This window comes from Doryrhamphus excisus, chromosome 9 (assembly GCF_030265055.1).
Source record: "Doryrhamphus excisus isolate RoL2022-K1 chromosome 9, RoL_Dexc_1.0, whole genome shotgun sequence".
Taxonomy (NCBI): Eukaryota; Metazoa; Chordata; class Actinopteri; order Syngnathiformes; family Syngnathidae; genus Doryrhamphus; species Doryrhamphus excisus.
Window position 1 is genome coordinate 14,739,955 of NC_080474.1, and position 10,677 is coordinate 14,750,631.

A 10,677-nucleotide genomic window follows, 5' to 3' on the forward strand; every position below is an offset into this window, starting at 1 on the left:
CTACTCCACGAAAACTTTGCGTTATGCTTTATGTATATGCTTTAATATGTCAGTCTTTGATGAACTGACTTCATCTGACGTGTTTTGGCGGTTTTGCATCTTGTAGTTCCTCCCAGCAGAAGCCACCACAAAAAGATCAATAAGTTGTCTTAATTAGGCTTCGCACATTTACAACATTTTTTTAACGCACCATGTGGCCTCACCACCTAAATGTTTTTTTGCTGAAAGTTCCTCCACTATTAGCGGCCATGTTGTTCCCATTAGCGAGCACATGATGAAAGAGAGGCCATAATGTTGCGCTGTTGTTGCTATATTGTACTGGGTCTGGTTCTGGGACTTTTGGGTCTGGAACTTTGCTGGTCTACTGTACAAACTGCATTTTAATGAACTGGTAAACTTTACAATGAGATGTTGAAGGATGTTTGTGGACCCCGGCATCGGAAATGAGAGGCACATGTGCATGCATCAAACCCCCAGAAGCCACCACAGCTAAACTTAAATGAGACTAATGGATTCCTTTTGTGGGCAAAATGACATTAAGCACAAGAGCTAGCATGGTCACGTGCGCTAGATAAACAATAATATGTCGGGGCGCAGCAGGAAGTGTCAGGGCCGCTCAGCTGTGGCAATTTTTTACTTTCTCCTCCTCCCGTTGTCTCCATTAAAAGGGCATAATGTAGCGGCGGAGTTTCAAACGCTACTAAAGTGACTCCAATTGACCCGCGCGAGGAGAGCAAACGTCCTTGATTACCGCTGTGTGTCTATTTTATCTGATTGTACGCCAGCTCATTCACATACGCCGCCATTAGCACATATAAATAATGTAAGGATACTCTCTTCTTCTGTTTTTTCCCACTCAGCTAAGTGCCTGTAAAGGAACCTTGGCCTCCACTCGTCACTCTTCTCCATAGATTAGTGGAAGATTTATTTAAAGTCTGTAAAGAGCAGAGCTACTCAACCAAGAGGGCCACAGTCTTACAAATGGAAGGGCCCAATGGTGGGACATGCACTGTCCCTTTATGCCCACTTGTCATCAGTAATGACATTTTTAATTATTTTACTTGAAAAAAAATTCAGTCATAACAAACAGTGAACTCTGTGTTTTAAACTAAGATGTTTTACTGTATAAGCATTAAAGACTGTGACTGAATATTGAGATTAGCCCCGTTCACACAGTGTAAAGGCAATTTTCCACCGTCCAACAAATGTCAAACAAATCACAGGTTCACAAATGTCTGGGAAAAAAAATGTTGTTGAACTTTGAGGTTGCACGCTACAACTCCTTCTCCTTTCACACTGTTTGTGAAAACCTGGCTTTTTTTTCTGTGTCAACTGAGGGACAACGAACTGGAAATATTCCACCATTGAAGGTAATTTCTGAACTTTATCAGAGGCGTTAAGCGATCTATCCTGGAAGGAATCTGCTTCCAGGTGTGGCTGTGTTGACATGGAAAAGTTACAACAGATTCTACTTTGTAGCCCCTTTCACACTTGAATGAATGCCGGCAATTTCACTCTCTTTTTCCCTTTGTCTCTTTTTCGGTGTTCTTAATTAAGGGCACCGACACAGAAAGTGGTGGTGGCAATTTTTGCAGAGGTTCCAGAAGCTTTGCAGTAATATCGTAATATCGTATTATCATAATCATACAGTAATATTGTGATTTGCTGGGTTCTGTATGAAAGGTACAAAGGGAATGAATGCCAATTTTTCTATAATGTTGCTATTAGCTTATATTGTGTGAATGAGTCATCTAACTGGAGGCACGGTGGACGAGTGGTTAGCAGGCCACACAACTAGGAGACCCGGGTTCGATTCCACGCTTGGCCATCTCTGTGCATGTTCTCCCTGTGCATGCGTGGGTTTTCTCTGGGTACTCCGGTTTCCTCCCACATTCCAAAAACATGCTAGGTTAATTGGCGACTCCAAATTGTCCATAGGTATGAATGTGAGTGTGAATGGTTGTTTGTCTATATGTGCCCTGTGATTGGCTGGCGACCAGTCCAGGGTGTACCCCGCCTCTCGCCCGAAGACAGCTGGGATAGGCTCCAGCATGCCTGCGACTTGTGAGGATTGTGGTACACAAAATGGATGGATGAATGGAGTCATATAACGACTGTATAGAGGAAAGATAGGAGAACATGTGACTTTTTGCCAGCTTGAATCGTCAACCCGGCAATTTTTCACCTTCGGAGGAAGTATCAGATGTCAGAGCTAATTCTTTGTCCAGCCACTTTGACACATTTGAGAGCGGCGCTGCTCACATTAGGAAGACGGTTGTGATAGGCTTCATGTCGTCTAATCAGATGGACCATTATGTATTAGGGAACGTACAAAAGACGTTCATCTGACACATTACCTAAATTAACATTTTAGCATGGACATGGAAGCCCACAGAGAAGAAGAGTCGAGAGGAGTGTGGGGGTTTAGCTGGATGATGGTTACAGGACTGCGGCCTGCGCTTAGACATTCGGCAGTAATTATTAATTTATGATTGTCTCTGGTCTTAATGAAAATGAAAGCCAGGGAAGAGAACAGGGAGGGATAATGTGGCGTGAAATTGAGTTTCATTTGTACAGGGGCCACCTTTTAACTCCACAGAAATGGAGACCGCCTCTTTGTCTACCCTCTTTCTCTCTCTCTCTCTCTCTCTGGAGAATCTTTTTCTATTTTTTTTCTTGACTTCATGGCCCTCCTTTTGTGATCTTTGACATCTCCATTGCTCTCAGCAGGCTGCTGAGAAGTGCGTCAACAAGTTAAGGCCCTCATTTGATTTTTTAACCAAACTTGCTGCATTCATTCATTTTCTATATCGCTTATCCTCACAAGGGTCGCGGGTATGCTGAAGCCTATCCCAGCTGTGTTCAAGCGTGAGGCGGGGTACACCCTGGACTGGTCGCCAGGAAACAAACTTGCTGCAATTAACCAAAATCTTGCATAATCTTTTCATTCATTCATTCATTTTCTACCGTTTATCCTCACGAGGGTCACGGGGGTGCTGGAGCCTATCCCAGCTGTCTTCGGGCAAGAGGCAGGGTACACCCTTGGACTGGTTGCCAGCCAATCACAGGGCACATATAGACAAACAACCATTCACACTCACATTCGTACCTATGGACAATTTGGAGTCGCCAATTAACCTAGCATGTTTTTGGAATGTGGGAGGAAACCGGAGTACTCGGAGAAAACCCACGCATGCACGAGGAGAACATGCAAACTCCACACAGAGATGCCCGAGCGGGGAATCGAACCCAAGTCAATGCTATAAAAGGCTGGTGCTCATCTCACCAAGCAATTACTGACTCCTATTGACCAATGTAGAATACTACATTCATAATTTGTATCGTCTTTTAATGCCTTAGCCAAGGGTGAAATTGAACCCTGGTCTCCCAGCTGTGAGGTCTGCGCGTTAACCACTTGTCCACCGTGCCGCCCTGCATAATCTTTTTAAAGCTTAAATTTAGAGATTAAAAAAAAAATCTATTTTCAAAATGAAATCTCCCAAACGATTAAAATAAATGAAGAAAAGGACTCGGGTATTTTTGACAGTAAACTGCAGCGTTGTCTACTGAGAACTGTGTCATGCAAGCGCCTCTTGGCAAATTTTGGCCCCATTTAGCAGTTAATTTAGCATCTAGCATTACCCACGCAGAACAACACAGGACTAAATTGACCCCCATTGCTGTCTAAATTCTATATTTGCCTCCATTAGGCATCTACCGTGTCTCCTCCAAACAGCTCTTCTAGCAGAGGGCCTGTCTTCCACGCGGCGGACGAATGGTTTAGCGCGGCGCTCCTGACAGCTGCGCCGGCTTGTTGTTCGCCCTCTCCTGAGTTGTTTTAATAAAGTTGTGCGGCGAAGAGGAAGATTAATGGACGCGCGGGAAGTGTGGCGGTGGCGGCGGCGAGAGAAAGAGAGACGATGCAGGACGTAGCGGGCCAGCAGCCATCTGTTCCCTCTCCTTTACAGCTCTCTTAATGGAGAAGCAAAAAGCAAACAACGTGGATCTAAGCCCTGCAGACACACACACACACACACACACACACAGCTAAACACAAAACATCACTTTATATGACAAGGATGAGAGTTGCGCTTTTGTCGTCTTATTCCCTCTTGTTGGAAGTGCATGTACACGCCTGCTGCTGCTACTGTGTGCATGCTCACGTGCGTGTTTATGTGTGTGTGTGTGTGCTTACCTTTCAGCCACATAAAGTTGGGTGTGAGCCACGTCTGTGAGATTTAGATGAAAGAGGCAGCCTGGATGGAACGTGATTAAGAGATATGTTCTCCAGGCGAAACAGGACTTGGCGGCGACTGAGACAAAAAAAAAGCGTAATCATATTAAAGCAAAGCCCCGCCATTGTTGTGGAGTGTGTTCTCTGCTTTGTGGCGAATGAAAGCGTGTAAAAGTGCATACAAGATGTGTGTGTCACCAGCAACAGTGGTCTTATTGGGGACTTATACACGCTAATGACGGCTGTGCCCGATGATGCCCACAGCACTTTATAGAGCTGTCTGCCTTGTTGCGAATGTTTACTATGATGGAGCTAAATGGCTCAGGGATAGTTCTTTTTAAGCATTTCACTCAATATAATCAACTCATTAGTGAGTTTACACTTTAAATGACGACACTTGCACAATATAATTACATCCAATAAAACAACTGTATTAAATATACTCATATTTTTGCTCTCTTTTATTATTGTAAGAGATGTTTTTAATATTTTGGTAAGCTATTTGTGTCAAAATTAATACACCTGTAATATGAAAATGGGAAATTATATTATTGGTAGGATTAAAATATGATCTCATTTAGATTTATGCTTCTTTCTTTGGTGTGCAGTCAAATATTTACAGTACTTAGTTTGCTATTTAGGCAAATTAATGGAAAATATATTTGAAGTACATCTCTGTGTGGAGTTTGCATGTTCTCCCCGTGCATGAGTGTGTTTTCTCCGGGTACTCCGGTTTCCTCCCACATTCAGTTAAAAAGCCATAGCATTTCAGTATGTGGAATCAAACTATGGATTGAGTAAGACCCTCAAACAATGCACAACGATGAGCCAATTCAAGAAACAATACAAGCAGTTGATGTTTGCTAAATACAAGGATGAAGAGTCTTGAACCAGTCATGATGTGCTATACATATCACTATACTGACATTTACTATGGTACCCATTATATTATTGTATGGTCACCTTGCACTTCGGTACGTGACAAAAAAAATAAAAATAACAAAAATAAAATAATACAAACAAACAATATTAGGAAAGCAGGAAGTGAACAAATGTCACGATTATAAAACTACCAGATGGAGGGGTAGGATTTAATAAGCTGTGCTTCTTCCTACTCCTTTTGGACATGTGGAACTGTGAACTGATTATGTGATGCATTCAATTGTAATCTGATGCATGTTCAAATGAAATAAAACCATTACCATTACATTCCAAAAACATGCTAGATTAATTGGTGACTCCAAATTGTCCATAGGTATGAATGTGAGTGTGAATGGTTGTTTGTCTATATGTGCCCTGTGATTGGCTGGTGACCAGTCCAGGGTGTACCCCGCCATTCGCCTGAAGACAGCTGGGATAGGCTCCAGCACCCTGCAATCCTCATGAGGATAAGCGACAGAAAAAGAATGAATGAATGAATATATTTGAAATATTACACAATATAGCTCGTGGTTAGTATGTTAGCAACACAGGCAGGAGATCTGGAAGATCTAGGTTCGAATCTCAGTTTGGGCTTTCTCTCATGGAGTTTGTGTGTTCTCCAGTTTCCCCCCACATTCCAAAAACATGCATGGTAATTTAATTGGTAATTGTTTGTCTATATATATATATATACCTCACCTCTTGTCCAAAGTCAGCTGGGATAGGCTCCAGCATACCCCGAGGGCCCTAGAGAAGGGAAAATGGATGGATGGATTATGCAGTTGACAGCTTTTTGAAAATGCGTTTACTTTCCTAATATCTTTATGCTTTCCTGATATCAAGTTTGTTGCTTAAATGTTTCAGATCATCAAACTATTTTAAATACTAGTTAATGACAACATAACTGAACACAAAATGCAGTTTTTAAATGAAACTTTTTATAATTAAGAAAAAAAAATACAAACCTACATGGTTCTGTGTAAAAAAGTGATTGCCTCCATTAATTGAGATCTATCAGTCTGGAAAGGTTAGAAAGCCATTCCTAAAGCTTTGGCACTCCACCAAATCATGTGAGAGCCATTATCCACAAATGGCAAAAACATGAAACAGTGGTGCACCTTCTCAGGAGTGGTCGGTCAACCAAAATGACCCCAAGAGCGCAGGGACGACTCATCTAAGAGGTCACAAAAGACCCCACAACAACTTTCAAAGAACTGCAAACCTCACTTAGCTCAGTTTAGGTCAGTGCTGATGATTCCACCATACGATGGCCTTCATGGTCGAGTTCCAAGATGAAAACCCCTGCTGAACAAAAAGAACATTAAGGCTTGTCTCCATTTGACCTGAAAACATTCTGATAACTGCGTTTGGAATATTGCTCCAGCTGGTGAAGATGGCTTCACGGAGGACATCCACTGTCTGAAACTGATGTCCATTTTTGTAAACTTGCTTTGCCATCCATGCCCAAATGTTCTAAAATGCAACACACATTATGGTCCAATTCCTCTGGAAGACGTCCTTTGTCATGCGAGCATTGTGAACCGCAGAAAAACGCAGTCAATACCACACAGACAAGGGCCTTCAGTCATAAGGGATGCCCCCATGCAACACCTCCACATAGTCAACTGCTGTTTGACGCCCCTGCACAACCACAAGCTCCATTGTTCCTTTGAAGGAAAAAGCATCTCATACCATGGTGGTGACTTTATTCCACCTTTCAATGTCCCATGTTTGGTGATGTCATGCAAATTCTAAATGTGCAACGTTGTGGCAGTAATGGCCTTTGAAGATGTCTCTTGTTCGCAGATGCCGTCTGATGGTTATTGGATTACCATAGCGGCAGCAATAACTCCCTTCATTTGGGGCAAGGATGGGCAAGGGGCAGGTGACATTTTTTTGGTCTGTGACCATACAAGAATTTTGTATAGAATATTTCCTATATTTTTACACAACATGCTACAGTAAAAGATATATTTTGTACATTAAAGTTGATGAAAAACCTATATACAAACAGTAAAATAAAATAAAATATTTATATAATGGCATATGTCAGGAAAGAAATATGAAAAAACATAGCTCCTCACATTTGTGCATCTCCTGCACACACACATATGCAGGTATGCATGCAGTAAGTAGAAGTAAAGTAGTTGCTTCCTCTTTAACTGACTCTTGTGTCCATTAGCTTGGTGTAAATGTGCTTCAAAGTGCAAGAGGTGCCACAGCATTGACATTATCATTAGTAGCTTTAGCATGGACTGTGAAGGAGCACTGCCCCTAAGAACATGTCTCAAAGTGTCCAATATACAGTATATATATTTCCACCTTTGCTGGATTTTTGCAATGAGCCATGTTCCACAGAAGGCCCCTGATTAAGGGTGCTGATCTGACAAGGTGTACCTACAGGACTTAATGTGTGCACCCACACATTGACACACGCCAATTCCATATTACTGTATTATCATTTATAGTAGCCATGCCGTAGTACACAGTCTTGGTTGGCTGCTCTGTTCTTGTAATGTAATCACATTGACTCTGGTCTACAACAAGTAAAAAAAAAAAAGTAAAGAAGTCAGCGAATGCTTAGAATATGTAATGAAAAAAGCAAGACAATAATGCACATTAGGTATTTAAAGTGTTTTGTGCCTCGTGGTGAAATGTGTACGCACTTTGTGACAAAATGTGCAGCGATATGAAACATGTAGCTGCAGGGCCAGACACACAAATAAATATAATATCATAGCTGCACACAGGAAGCGAGTGCAAGAAAGCATGGGAATCAGCAAGTCATTAAATGGGTGATTTCTTTCTCTCGGGGGCCAGTTTGGGGAAGTCGTTCATGACTGAGTGGCCGTTGTGTGTCATATTGCTCTTTCAAGGTTGATTGAAACTTAAACCTTATTTTTCTTTTTTTTACAGGAGACGCTCCAAATACTGTGCAGGCCTTGAATGTGAACAATGCAGCATTGAATTATGCAACAATCACTCAATTATTCATCCAGGGGGCGGCTGTGTTACAGTCGTGCTTTAAAAAGCATGCAAAATGGGAACTCGCCCAGCATGCTGTGTCGACACTTTTCACTCAGAAGTGCTTACATGAGACGTTTGTCTCTCAATGTCCATTTTATATTTGCCACGCTTCTTAACAGCGACACTTGCTTTACAACCATCCCTGTGGACAAAGATACTTTTACTGGAAACAAATATAAAGGTATCATAAAATAAAACCAAATATTGTATTAGTAATATTATTTATATTATATAATATATGTATTATTTATAATCTGTGTATAATTATTGCAGTTTTAAAATGTAAAATATTATTCCGGCACTAAGAAAAAGTCTGAAAATGATCAAAAACATAATATCATTAACATTTCTTAATTATAGTTTACTGATGTTTAATCTATTTTTGTTAAGACATATTCGCAATTTGTATGTTTTTTTCATAAAATAAAACATATCATAATTTTACGCCATCCAGCTTTTAGTTACTTGTGTAAACTGTAACAAATACTAATAACACAACTAAAATAACTACATATATACTGTATAGTAAGGATAAAAATATAAACCTTAGCAATTTTTAAAACATTTTTCATTAAAAATATTTTTTCTATAAACTTCTAATATTATAATAAATAATGTCATACTGTAAATAATGTCATTATTAATATTATTTTTCCTTGTATTGACAATTTCCCCATTTAAAAAATATTAAATGACAATGACAATATTTAATAATAATAATAATAATAGCAATAAAACTCATATAATAAAAAAATATCTACAAGATCCACCAAATATACAAATACCTTAGCAAGATTTTATTATCAATTTCTTCTTTTTTTAAGACTTTTTTTTTCCTGAAAATGCCCAGTGGCATACATTATTGTCGTCTTTCTTTGTGTACCAAATAAAGTGACCTGTGTGTTTCGCAGAAAATGACGCTTTCAAACACTTGAAAGAACACAGGGAATAATTTATTTACAGTCACCCTCATGTACATACTGTGTGTCTCCAATTAGCCTACGCATTAAAAAAAAGAACACACATATGGAAGTAAGAGGTGTACGCCCCCTGCCCCTCCCCCAACCAAAGGGAAAAAAAAAGTCACAGCAGATTATTCTTATACATTTTCTTTCACTGCTATACAAAGAGAAGAACAATATGCTCAGTCATTTTTCTACAGTACAGCATACCTGCAATGTTTTTTTTTTATGTGGACCACCACCCCTCCAGCCCGTCCCCATACAATACATACAGTAATACATGAGTTAATATGAGGAAATAAAGAAGGTGCCCCCCTCCCCCTGCATCCCCACCCCGTAGTCTCACACCCACAATGTTTTTATTGTCAAGTTTATTGGAAGTACAATGAAGAGATGATTCGGAGGGGGAAAAACAGTGATATCAGTTATCAGTGGGAGGACGCCCACTCTGAACCGAACCCCCAAAAAGTCACCCAACTCCGTGTCTACAAAAAAGGAAAGCTCTTCTTCATCTGATTGGAATACATAGGCTCAAATGAGTTTGAGTTGCTCCACCAGAAGAAGAAGAAGAACAAGAAGAAGGCGACGCCACCCTCTAACTGACCCCCATGTCACACACCTTCCCACACATCTGTTGACATGGCAGGCACATTTCTCAAATAGGAACTAATTCACTCAAAAGCATTCCATTCCACCCCGCCGAGACCCAAAGCTACCCACTTCCAAAAACCCCATACGGGTCTCACAGGAAGCTCTTCTTCATCTTCTTTATCCGCGGACGTCCACCCCTACACCGAGCCCCCTCAAAAACCGTTTTGTTCACAAGTCTCTGAACATGGGAGACTCTTTTCTGATTGGAATACATAATGTATATTCAAAGCCGGTTGGTGACACTTCACAGAGGTTGTTGCCCTCGAACCGAGCCCCGCAAGGCACTCCACTCCCCAAAAAAACTTCCACACACAAGTCTGTGAACATGAGAGGCTCTTCTTCACCTAAAGAGGTACATACGCCCCAAACTGATTTTGAAACACTCCAACTCCAAGCTCTCCTCCCCATGTCTGTCAACATAGGATTTTTTTTTTATTCTTTTGATTGTAAACTGTGCTGAAAAGTGATCCGAGTCACTGCATAAAGAATACCGCCCTCTGACAGAACCCCCAAAGCCACCCACCTCCAAAACCCACCAAAATGATGTGACCATAATAGGATCTTCAAAGGATTTGAACACATACAGTATGCTTTAAAGTGTTTTGAAACACTCCGTAAAGGATCCTCTACACGTCTGTGATGTGACAACTGGACATCCACCCTCAAAGAACCCCCTAAAATCAGTCTCAGTGAAAGGACTGACATCAGGTTATGTCTATAAGAATATACACAAGTTTAAATGTCTTTGAAGTGAAGGAACATGTAAAATAGTTCATTTTTTTCTGTCCTTTGGGAGCGCTGGAAGACCAGAAAATAAAACTTTCTGGAGAATTTGTTATAGAAATATGACTGATTGATCCTCAAGCTGACATTTTTTTCTTA